This window comes from Callospermophilus lateralis, chromosome 3, assembly GCF_048772815.1.
Source record: "Callospermophilus lateralis isolate mCalLat2 chromosome 3, mCalLat2.hap1, whole genome shotgun sequence".
Lineage (NCBI taxonomy): Eukaryota > Metazoa > Chordata > Mammalia > Rodentia > Sciuridae > Callospermophilus > Callospermophilus lateralis.
In genome coordinates this window covers 173,705,641-173,718,785 of record NC_135307.1, presented here as the reverse complement: position 1 = coordinate 173,718,785, position 13,145 = coordinate 173,705,641, and the positions used below count along the sequence as shown (strand labels likewise).

General features: G+C 40.0%; 1 protein-coding gene across 6 annotated transcripts in view; it reads right to left on the bottom strand.

Moving 5' to 3' along the window:
* Positions 1-789, bottom strand: part of Tpx2 (TPX2 microtubule nucleation factor) — a 46,654-nt gene extending 45,865 nt beyond the window's left edge. For 3 of the 6 annotated variants that reach the window (XM_076851671.1, XM_076851677.1, XM_076851675.1), the window contains exon 1: positions 714-789. The gene's annotated coding sequence lies outside the window, so the exon portion shown is untranslated. Of the gene's footprint in view, positions 1-290; positions 516-713 lie in introns of those variants that run through there. The other 3 variants (XM_076851672.1, XM_076851673.1, XM_076851674.1) reach the window with 2 other exon arrangements.
* Positions 790-13,145: the final 12,356 nt, after the last annotated feature.

Here is a 13,145-nt window from a genome sequence, read left to right as displayed (position 1 = left end):
TTTTATTTTTTTTTTTTTTAGTTGCAGTTGGAAACAACACCTTTATTCATTTTTACGTGGTGCCGAGGATCGAACCCAGGTCCTCGAACGTCCTAGGCGAGCGCTCAGCCGCAGAGCCCCAGCCCCAGCCCCAGCCCCAGCCCCAGCCCCAGCCCCAGCCCCAGCCCCAGCCCCAGCCCCAGCCCAATCGTTCTGAAATGTAGTGGAGTGCGACCACCTTTGTTTTCCTTCACCAAACGCCTCATTTCTTGAGGGCAGAGCCGCTATTTCACCCCCTTCTCGAAACTTACACACATCGTAGGCCTCGGTTTCCGTCTCTGTAAAGTGAAAAAATAGCACCTAACTCACTGGTGCAAAATCAAGTGAAAAATCGCACGCAGATGGCTCGGTCCGCAAAACGCTTCCCACCCGTTGGCGCCGTAAGAACAATAACAGTGGTCGTTAACGTTGTGGTTGGCCGACAGCCTCCCGCAAATTCTTCTCCACCCGGTTTCCCAGGCCGCCTTCACCGCAAAACCCTGTCACCAAAAGAAGGATGGCCCGAAGCCCCCGCCTAGGCGGCGCCCCAACCCCGCAACCGCCTCAGAGGCCGGCCCAGAGGCGCGCACAGGGCTAAGGGTGTGGGGGGGGGGGCGACCTCTCAGACGTTCGAAAGTCGGGGAGAAGGGAAGCCCCGCGCCCCAGCCGCTCGCAGTTCCCTTCCCACCGCTCACCTCGCTTCGCCTCGCCACGGTTCTGATAATCAAGCGCCGCCAGCCCGCCGCGGGGATCATTCAGTACCGTTGAAAATTTGAACTCAGGCAGCCTGGTCGAATGCACCAATCAGAGCTCCAAGAACGAGCCATCCCAGTCTCTCGATTGGCCCTTGAGAACGCAGCGACGCCGGAAGTCAGGAGGAGGGACGAGCAAACAACCGGCCCGAGAGGCTTCCGGGAAATATAGTCTCCAGCGCCCTTGTGAGCCCATAGGAACAACTCCTCTACTACAAAACCCAGAATGCTCTGCTCTAGCTACTTAGGAAAGGTGGTACCAACTAAGAAGTAGGGAGTCTGTTAAGATCACAGAAGGACCCTCATTCTGGACTTCCCCAACGCATTCAAGAAGAAAATATTTTCCAATTTTATTTTTAAAAATTATTTGCTGTATTTGTGCGTTGTTTTGAATATTTATGGGAATTCACTTCATTTCATTAGGCAGTTTCCTAAATACAACATAAAATTTTCCCCAGCTTCCTTCCTCATCATGAACGCATTTCTCAGCCTGTTTCTCCAGTCCTACCCCTGATCTTAACTGGCTGAAAGTCGTGGTTTATTTGGTGATTCGTCTTCATTATCCAAATGCATCCTTGGCTTTGTTATTCCCGTGTTTTAAAGGAACAAACACAGGCCAAGAAATGTTGAGTAAATCTATCTAAAACTGCCATAAATGGAGATGGGATTTGAGTGGAGAGTGTCTGTTCTTTTTATACATCATCAATTAGAAAATAATAAGAACAACAAAAAGACTTTATTTATAATAGCAACAAAAGCTACAATTTAAAAAATTAACCTGAATTAAAACTATAAAACTTGGTTGAATAGCCATTAAAAATTAAATGAAGGGGCTGAGGTTGTAGCTTGGTGGTAGAGCGCTCCTCTAGCACGGTGGGAGGCCCTGGGTTCGATCTTCAGCACCACGTAACAACAAATAAATAAAATAAAGATGTTGTGTCCAGTTATAACTAAAAAATAAATATTATAAAATTGTAAAAATTAAATTAAGTTATATAATGGATGGAGAGATACTATTTTAAAGATGTTAAATCTCCAAATCAAAATTTCAAGGCAATTCTAATGTAAATCCCAAGAAGTTTTGGCATGGAACTTTTTTGGGGGAGTGGGGGGGTGGGGGCGGGGTACCACGTTTTGAACTCAGTGGCACACGACCACTGAGCCACATCTCCAGCCCTACTTTGTAGTATTTTATTTACAGACAGGGTCTCACTGAGTTGCTTAGCGCCTTGCTGTTGCTGAGGCTAGCTTTGAACTCACCATCCTCCTGCCTCAGCCTCCTGAGCCGCTAGAATTATAGGCGTGTCCACCAGGCCCAGCTAGAACTTCTTAATGATTATAAAGTAAATTTATATAGAAGAGGAGGGCTGGGGATGTGGCTCAAGCGGTAGCGTGCTCGCCTGGCATGCGTGCGGCCCGGGTTCGATTCTCAGCACCACATACAGACAAAGATGTTGTGTCCGCCAAATACTAAAAAAAATAAATATTAAAATTCTCTCTCTCTCTCCCTCTTTCTCACTCTCTCTCACTCTTTCTTTAAAAAAAAAAAAAAAAAATTTATATAGAAGAGGAAATGTACAAGAAGTGACATCTGAGCAGGGTATGTGAGCACACACCTGTAATCCAGCAACTCCTGAGGCTTAGACATGAGGATGGCAAATTCAAGGCTAGCCTCAACAATTTAGCAAGACCCAGTTTCCAAATTTAAAAATAACAATTATAAAAAGGTCTGGAGGTACAGCTTAGTGGTAAAGCACCCCTAGGTTCAACCCCCAGTACCCCCCAAAAATAAAGTGGCATTTGAGTGTTGAAAAATGATAGGGGTACTAAATTAAATTTGGCCTGAGGTTGGCTCAGCACTTAAGTCTTTACATATGGAACTAGGACCTAGATAGTAGGTAAAGGAACTTAGGAGTACTCTTAGAACAAACAGCTGTCTCAATCAATGACAGCAGCGGAGCTTCAATAATTTGCAGGCATCCAACTGATTCAAATAAAGCAAAATATGACCTATAATCAATTAAACTATCTCTGTACCTCACTTTTTTGTTTTCAGTCCATAAATGCTTCCTGATCATGTTGCATGCTGGAGTTTTAAAATTTGTTCTGGTTTGCTGCCAGGGCATTAGACAAGCCTGTAATCCCAGCAGCTCAGGAGATTGAGACAGAAGGATGAGTTCAAAGCCACACTCAGCAGTTTAACAAGACCCTGTCTCTAAATAAAAAAATAGAAAGGGATGGGAATGTAACTCAGTGGTTAAAGGCCACTTGGTTCAATCCCAAATAACCCAAAAGAAAGAATGGTTCTTTGCTCAACTAGACTATTAAATTTGTCTAGGACTTTTCCTTTTAACAGGGGTATTTTTTTTTTTTTTTTTTTTTGAGAGAGAGAGAGAGAGAGAATTTTTTAATATTTATTTTTTAGTTTTTGGCGGGCACAACATCTTTGTTTGTATGTGGTGCTGAGGATCAAACCCAGGCCACACGCATGCCAGGCGAGCATGCTACCACTTGAGCCACATCCCCAGCCCCTAGGGGGAATTTTTTTTTTTTTTAAATATTTATTTACAGCGCTAGAGATGGAACCCAGGGCCTTGCACATGCTAGGCAAGCACTTTATCACTGAACAACATTCTTAATCCCGACAAAGAGAGTTCACATACCAGATTTCACCATATTAATATATAAAAGTAGGGGCTGGGGTTGTGGCTCAGTGGTGGAGCACTCGCCTAGCATGTGCAGGGCCCTGGGTTCAATCCTCAGCACGACAAAAAGATGAATAAATAAAATAAAGATATATATATATATATATATATATATATATATATATATATATATATATATATATATATGTATATGTCATTTTTATATGGTTTGTTTCATTGGGACCATGGAGGTGCAATCAACAAAAATTAGACAGGAAAATTCAACAGGAAAATATATCTGAATTGGAGCTGGGGTTGTGGCTCAGTGGTAGAGTGCCTGCCTAGCATGCAGGAGGCACTGGGTTCAATCCTCCTAAATGTAAAGTAAAGATATTGTGTCCACCTAAAACTTAAGAATAAATATTTAAAAAATTAAAATTAAAAAATAAATAAATAAAAATATAGAATTGCTCTTAGATTTTTGCTTTTTATGGCACTGTGGATCAAACCCAAGTGCTCACATATGCTAAGCAGATGCTCTCCCACTAAGCAAAAGCCCCAGCACTTGGGTTTGCTTACGTGTCCTTGTGTTGTAGACATACTATACAGAGCTGGAGATGTAATTCAGTGGTAGAGTTCTTGCCTATCACGTGTGAAGCCCTGAATTTAATCCCTAGCACATAATATATAGAAATGGTAGAGGTGAAATGTTTCTAGAATTTACTTCAGATAATTGGTAGAATGTAGTAGAAGGAAGTAGATGGGAGTTTAGATGAAAGAAGATGAGCCACAGTTGATAATTGCTAAAGCTGAGAGATAGGTTCATGATACAAAAGTATATTCATATACCCATGTATGTGTTTTGAAATTTTCTTTTTTTTTAATGTTTTTTAGTTGTAGTTGACACAATACCTTTATTTTACTTATTTATTTTATATGTGGTGCTGAGGATCGAACCCAGGGCCTCGCACATGCTAGGCAAGCACTTTACCACTGAGCCAAAACCCCAGCCCCTTGAAATTTTCTACAATTAAAAAAATTTTTTAAACCATTGTATTGCTATAGAAATTAAAGGGAAAAAAATCAGTAGAAGAGTTTAAGTGTCCAGAAACAGCCTGGGCCAGTGGCACACACTTGTAATCCTGGATACTCAGGAGGCTGAGGCAAGAGGATGGCCAGTTCAAGACCAACCTGGAAAACTTAGCTAAAATCAGTCTCAAAATAAAATTTTAAATTGTGCTGGGGATATGGCTTTGAAACAGAAAAATTGTCTAGCATATACAAGGCTCTGGGTTCAGTCCCCATTACTGAAAAAATAAAAATCAAATGTATATGCCCTTTGATGAAGGACTTCCAGGAGAGACTCATCCACACCCACACACAGGCACAGTTGCTGCAGCATTTACTGGGTGCCTACCAAGTGCCAGTCATTGTGCTAAAATCAGGGATCTGCAATGAAAAGAGACAAAATCCTGCTGGGCGTGGTGGTGCATGCCTATGATCCCAGTTGCTTGGGAGGCTGAGGCTAGAGGATCACGAGTTCAAAGCCAGCCTCAGCAAAAGCAAGGTGCTAAGCAAATCAGTGAGACCCTGTCTCTAAATAAAATACAAGATAGGGCTGGGGATGTGGCTCAGTGGTCACGTGCCCCTGAGTTCAATTCCCAGTACCAAAAAAGAAAGAGAGAGAGAGAAAAAAAAAAATCCTATCTTCATGGAGATGATATCCTAGTGGAGAAGAAAAATATTAAACAAGGTAAATAAGTAAATAATGCTAGGTGCAGTGGTGCACCCTTGCAATCCCAGCAAGTCAAGCAGCTGAGGCAGGAGAATCCCAAGTTCAAGGCCAGCCCCAGCAATTTAGTGAGACCTTGTCTCAAAATAAAAAATAAATAAATGAATAAAAGTAAAAAGGACTGAGGAATGTAGCTCAATGGTAGAACACCCCTGGGTTCAATCCCTGATGTCTCAAAGATACCTCCCTGTCAGCCCAAATCCCTGGAACTTTTTAACTGCTGCTTAGTATTCCATTCTATAGGCGGTCTTATGAAATATTCTCCTATTTATGAAAGTTTAGGGGATTTAGAGTTTTTCACAACAACTCTACAACTCAACAAACTATTTTAATGGACTTCTCTTTTTTTAACATTTTTTTTAGTTGTAGATGGACATGATATCTTTGTTTTATTTATTTTTTTATGTGGCACTGAGGATTGAACCCAGTGCCTCACACACGTGAGGCAAGCACTCAACCACTGAACTACAACCCCAGCCCCTTATTTCTACTCTTGTCCCCTCCCTCAGTCATGGCTGAAATTGCAACAGACTGGACCAGATGTGTCTGCTTTCTTCCAGCACTAAAATTTCTACTTTAGGGATTTGAGACCTCCTAGTGTGCTCCTACAGAATGGGAACTTGAGCCTCAGCCTAGAATGTAATGGATGCAGAAGGAATGACAGGAGAGGAAGCACTTGCCCAGGCCAACTTGTTGATTTAGAAGGACCTGGGAGTTCTTGCACACATCCTGGTTTCTTGGCATTACCTCATTCATTCATTCATTCATTCATTCAGTTAACCATTCACTGAGCACCTTCTGCCTCACAGGCCCTATAAGCACAACTCTGCTGCCACTTCCTTCCTCGTATAAAACAATGTACCCCCATCCCTGACTGAGCCTGCCTGCTATGTGGCCGTGGTTGTATGATATATGTGTTCTGAAATTGGGGTAACCATAGCCTAGGAAGTCCCCTGCCATCCCTTTGCCTCACTATTCTGTCTTCCTCCTCTTCTTGCCATTCATACTTTGGGGCCTGGTCAGCAAATAGTTCTGCAGTTATCACCTCCTAATCTGCTACATCATTTACTGTTTTTGTTTCTTTGTTTTTTACTGTTTTGTAAAGCTAGGGATTGAACCCAGCACCTTGCACATGATATAGGTAAGTGCTGTACCACTGAGCTACATGCCCAGCCCTTATGGATTGTTTTCTAGTTAAAAATGAATTGTTCTTCTTTTCCTATCTTAATGCCTTTAATTTCTTTTGTCTGTCTAATTGCTCTGGCCAGTATTTCGAGAACTATATTGAATAGAAGTGGTGAGAGAGGGCATCCCTGTCTTGTTCCAGAATTTAGAGGGAATGCCTTCAGTTTTTTTCCATTTAGAATAATGCTAGCCTGAGGCTTTGCATATATAGCTTTTACAATTTTGAGGTAAGTTCCTGTCATCCCTAGTTTTTCTAATGTTTTGAACATAAAGGGATGCTGTACTTTGTCGAATGCTTTTTCTGCGTCTATCGAGATGATCATATGGTTCTTATCTTTAAGTCTATTGATGTGGTGAATAATGTTTATTGATTTCCGTATATTGAACCAGCCTTGCATCCCAGGGATGAATCCTACTTGATCGTGGTGCACAATCTTAAAGGCATTAAGATAGGAAAAGAAGAACTTAAATTATCACTATTTGCGGATGATATGATCCTATACCTAGAAGACACAAAAGGGTCTACAAAGAAACTACTAGAGCTAATAAAAGAATTCAGCAAAGTGGCAGGATATAAAATCAACACGCATAAATCAAAGGCATTCCTGTATATCAGCGACAAATCTTCTGAACTGGAAATGAGGAAAACCACTCCATTCACAATATCCTCAAAAATAAAATAAAATACTTGGGAATCAACCTAACAAAAGAGGTGAAAGATTTATACAATGAAAACTACAGAACCCTAAAGAGAGAAATAGAAGAAGATCTTAGAAGATGGAAAAATATACCCTGTTCATGGATAGGCAGAACTAACATCATCAAAATGGCGATATTACCAAAAGTTCTCTATAGGTTCAATGCAATGCCAATCAAAATCCCAACGGCATTTCTTGTGGAAATAGATAAAGCAATCATGAAATTCATATGGAAAAATAAAAGACCCAGAATAGCAAAAGCAATTCTAAGCAGGAAGTGTGAATCAGGAGGTGTAGCGATACCAGATTTCAAATTGTACTACAAAGCAATAGTAACAAAAACAGCATGGTACTGGTACCAAAACAGGCAGGTGGACCAATGGTATAGAATAGAGGACACAGAAACCAATCCACAAAATTACAATTATCTTATATTCAATAAAGGAGCTAAAAGCATGCAATGGAGGAAGGATAGCATCTTCAACAAATGGCGCTGGGAAAACTGGAAATCCATATGCAACAAAATGAAACTGAATCCCCTCCTCTTGCCATGCACAAAAGTTAACTCAAAATGGATCAAGAACCTTGATATCAAATCAGAGACTATGCGTCTGATAGAAGAAAAAGTTGGTTCCGATCTACATATTGTGGGGTCGGGCTCCAAATTCCTCAATAGGACACCCATAGCACAAGAGTTAATAACAAGAATCAACAAATGGGACTTACTTAAACTAAAAAGTTTTTTCTCAGCAAGAGAAACAATAAGAGAGGTAAACAGGGAGCCTACATCATGGGAACAAATTTTTACTCCTCAGATAGAGCCCTAGTATCCAGAGTATACAAAGAACTCAAAAAATTAAACAAGAAGAAAACAAATAACCCAATCAACAAATGGGCCAAAGACCTGAACAGACACTTCTCAGAGGAGGACATACAATCAATCAACAAGTACATGAAAAAATGCTCACCATCTCTAGCAGTCAGAGAAATGCAAATCAAAACCACCCTAAGATACCATCTCACTCCAGTAAGATTGGCAGCCATTATGAAGTCAAACAACAACAAGTGCTGGCGAGGATGTGGGGAAAAGGGTACTCTTGTACATTGCTGGTAGGACTGCAAATTGGTGCAGCCAATATGGAAAGCAGTATGGAGATTCCTGGGAAAGCTGGGAATGGAACCACCATTTGACCCAGCTATTGCCCTTCTCGGACTATTCCCTGAAGACCTCAAAAGAGTGTACTACAAGGATACTGCCACATTGATGTTCATAGCAGCACAATTCACAATAGCTAGACTGTGGAACCAATCCCGATGCCCCTCAATAGATGAATGGATAAAAAAAAAATGTGGCATTTATACACAATGGAGTACTATGCAGCACTAAGAAATGACAAAATCATGGAATTTGCAGGGAAATGGATGGCATTAGAGCAGATTATGCTAAGTGAAGCTAGCCAATCCCTAAAAAACAAATGCCAAATGTCTTCTTTGATATAATGAGAGCAACTAAGAACAGAGCAGGGAGGAAGAGCAGGAGGAAAAGATTAACATTAAACAGAGTCATGAGGTGGGAGGGAAAGGGAGAGAAAAGGGAAATTGCATGGAAATGGAAGGAGACCCTCATTGTTATACAAAATTACATATAAGAGGTTGTGAGGGGAATGGGAAAAAAATAAGGAGAGAAATGAATTACAGTAGATGGGGGTAGAGAGAGAAGATGGGAGGGGAGGGGAGGGGGGATAGTAGAGGATAGGAAAGGTAGCAGAATACAACAGTTACTATTATGGCACTATGTAAAAATGTGGATGTGTAACCGATGTGATTCTGCAATCTTTGTAATGTTTTGAATAACCAATAAAAAATAAACAAATAAAATGAATTGTTGATTGATATAAATTCATTATAAAATCATTTTTTAAATATGTAAGATAATACTCCATTTTTCCCGTGTGTGTGTGTGTGCGTGTGTGTGTGTGTGTGTGTGTGTATGTGTGTGAGTAATAATAGCTGATACACCATGTATTGGGCACTATTCGAAGTACTTTAAAACTATTAACTGGTTTTATTAAAATAACCCTACAAGTAGGTAATATCACCATAACCGTTTTATAGTTTGGGGAAATTGAGGCTCAGGAAGGTGGATAGCTTCTCCAAGATTATACAGTTTGTGTGTGACAAAATCAGAATCTGAACTCAAGAAAGCCAACTACAGAGGCCAACATCTATTACAATGTCTCGTATGCAAAGTATGGTGGCACATGCCTATAATGCTAGCTACTGGGGAAGGTAGAAAGTTCAAGACCAGTGGTGGCAACTTAGTGAGACTCTTTCTCAAAATACAAAAAATAAAAAAGGATTGCATGGGCTGGGGATGTGGCTCAAGCGGTAGCATGCTTACCTGGCATGCGTGCGGCCCGGGTTTGATCCTCAGCACCACGTACAAAGATGTTGTGTCCACCGAGAACTAAAAAATAAATATTAAAAAATTCTCTCTCTCTCTCTCTCTCTCTCTCTCTCTCTCTCTCTCTCTCTCTCTCTCCCCCCCCCCCACTCTCTCTTTAAAAAAAAATAAAATAAAATAAAAAATAAAAAAGGATTGGAGGTGTAGTTCAGTGATAGAGTGGTTACCTAGCATTTGTGAGGCCCAATCCCCAGCACCAATTAAGAAAAGGAAAGCAATTACCAATCCTTTAGTAACAACATTTCCACTATTGACATTTTACCATATTTCCTTCTGTTTATTTTCTTTCTTTCTTTTTTTTTTTTTTTTTAATGTGGTGCTGGGGATTGATCCCAACGGTGATCTACCACTTAGCTACATCCCTAGACCTTTCAACCCATTTTGCTTTTTTATTTTGAAACACAGTCTTTACCAGTCATTACCCAGGCTTAAACTGTGGTTCTCTGCCTCAGTCTCTTGAGTAGCTGGAATTACAGGCATTGCACCACCATGCTCAGTTCTTTCCAGTCTTCTAAAAACTGATTTTATTAGTTATAATACGAATATATATATGCTTATATATGCATAAATATATATACACACACATGAAATGTATGAGATAAATAATAATGAGGCAAAAACGTGTACATATATACAATTCAATGTAATAAAAACATTCTACTCTTTCAAGATGGCAATTTCATCCTGTTACCTAGGTTCATACTGTACCCTCCCCTGTTAATGTGCAATGGTTGTCTTAAATTTTTGAAGCTCTTCAATATCTGTCTTTTTTGGCGGGTTAGCATTATGGAGGGAGGCTTCATGGCATAAATATGATTGATTAAATCATTGGCCACTGAAGATCAACTTCACCTTCAGCTAACTCCTCCAGGGAGGCTAGGGGATGGGGCTACAAGTCCCAATCTTCTATTCCTGCCTTGGTCTGTCCTGGACAGACCCCATCCTAAAGCTATCAAGGGGCTGTCAACCATCAGTCAGCTCATTGGTATACGGAAAGACACTACTTTGAAAATTCCAAGGATGTTAGGAAACAGAGATGAAGACCCAAAATAAATTTTTGCAGTATTGGGATGGGGATGTAGCTCAGCTGGTAGAGTGCTTGCCTCTCACACCACACACAAGGCCCTGAGTTCTAATCCCAGCATCACACAAAAACCAAACAAACAACATTTTATATATATGTGTATATATGGATATATATATGTGTGTGTATGTGTGTGTATATATATATATATATATGGAAGAATCACAAGTCTATGATCTCTGGACAGAATTTATCTGCCCTCTGCTGGGCTCCAAAAGCACACTTAAGACTTACATAATCCGACTTCTCATTGAAATAATTGCACACCACAGGTTTCAAAAATGTAAATCAGATCACATTCTAAGGCAGTTTAAACCCTCCCATGAAACAAAATAGCCTCTTTTTTTTTTTTTAACCATGCTGGGAACAAATCAAGGCCTCATGCATATTAGGCAAGGGCTCTACCACTGAGGTATATATACTCCCAACCTATGGAATAAAATAGAAAGTTCAAAATTGACCCAATATACTTAGGAATGTAGTTTCTGACAATGAAGGTATTTCAAGTCAGTAGGGAAAAGATGATGACAATATGATCATAATTTTATAGTCATTTGGAAAAAAGTTTTTGATTTCTACCTCACACTTCATATTAAGAGAGTGTTCAGTGGATTTAAACGTAAAAGATGAAACCATGTAAAAACTAGAAGAAACAGAGTGTTTTTTTATAATATTGAACTGGATAATTTTTTTTTTAAAGGGGAGAGAGAGAAAGAGAGAGAGAAAGAGAGAGAATTTTTTAATATTTATTTTTCAGTTCTCGGCGGACACAACATCTTTGTTTGTATGTGGTGCTGAGGATCGAACCTGGGCCGCATGCATGCCAGGAGAGCGCGCTACCGCTTGAGCCACATCCCCAGCCCCAATTTTTTTAATATTATTTTTTAGTTTTAGGTGGACAATATCTTTATTTTACATTTATGTGGTGCTGAGGATCAAACCCAGTGCCTCCCGCATGGTAGGCAAGCGCTCTGCCACTGAGCCACAATCCCAGCCTCAAGAATGTTTTTTTTTTTTTTTAAGTATGTCGTAAAACCTAGAAAAACTGATAAATTAAGACACATAGAAAATAAAAGCTTTTTTCATGATAATAAATTGGAAAAATATCTATTATTCATATGTAGAAAAATAAGTAATGAGAGAAAAGTTGAATAGGAAGACGAACTGAAAAAGGAGCAAACAATAAAAAATATAAATGAAGAATTCAAGATCCACCCTTCCAGAAGAACTAAAACATATGATATATTGCTTAAGCTCACTCACAATAATAAAAAGAAATGAAAAATAAAGGTGCCTCTCAGTTTTTACCTGTTGGCAAGGATAAAAAAATTTGATAACACAATGAATAGCTCAAGATGTGAGGAAATAAGCACTCTTATTTAATGATGAGAGAATAAATGGATACAGCTGGGTGTGGTGGCACAGGCTTACAATCCCAATAGCTTGGGAGGCTGAGGCAGGAGGATTGCAAGTTCTAAACCAGCCTCAGCAACAGTGAGGTACTAAGCAACTCAGTGAGACCCCGTCTCTAAATACAAAATAGGGCTGGGGGTGTGGTTCAGAGGCTAAGTGCCCCTGAGTTCAATCCCCAGTACCAATCAAAACAAACAAACAAAAAAAGCTACATGGATTACTTTGTCAATATTCATCAAAATAAAACAAAATTAACTAATGTTGGGCCATGATGGCCCATGACTATAATTTTAGCTACTCAGAAGGCTGAGGCAGGAGGATGGAAAGTTCAAGGCCAGCCTCAGCAACTTAGCAAGATCCTGTTTCAAAATAAAAAAATTAAAAAGTATTGAAAATGTAACTCAGTGGTAAAGCACACCTGGGTTCAATTCTAGTACCTATAACACTATACATTGTGTTATCAACCTTTTTTATCCTTGCCAATCAGGTGAAAACTGATGTTCTCAAGTACAGGAATGGGCAATTGGATCACAATGTGTCCTTATAAAGTTATTATTTTTTTGTGGTGCTGTGGATCAAACCCAGGGCCTTTCACATGCTAGGTATTCCCTCTACCACAGAGCTACACTTCCAGTGCTAAAGCTAATTTTTATGAGGATCTGGGGGTATAGCACAGTAGCAAAAGAGCATGGTTGGGCTGGGGATATAGCTCAGTTGGTAAAGTGCTTGCCTGGCATCACCAACACCATAAACACACACACACACAATTCTGAGGGGGTGGGGAGTGCATACCTGTAATCCCAGCAGGAGGCTGAGGCAGGAGGATCATATGTTTGAAACAAGCCTCAACAACTTAGCAAGACCTAATCAACTTAGCAAAACCCATCTCAAAAGATAAAAGAAGGGTCAGGGATGTGGCTGTGTTGAGAACCCCTGCATTCACTCCCTGGTACTAAAAAAGAAAAAAAAAAAAAGTTGAGCCATCTTCAAAATGTAGAGCCCAGTGTAAAAAGCAAAGTACAGAAGTGTTTATATCAGGCTACTGCTTGAATACAACTTTTATACACATAAATATTCTCTTTTTTTTAAAGCTT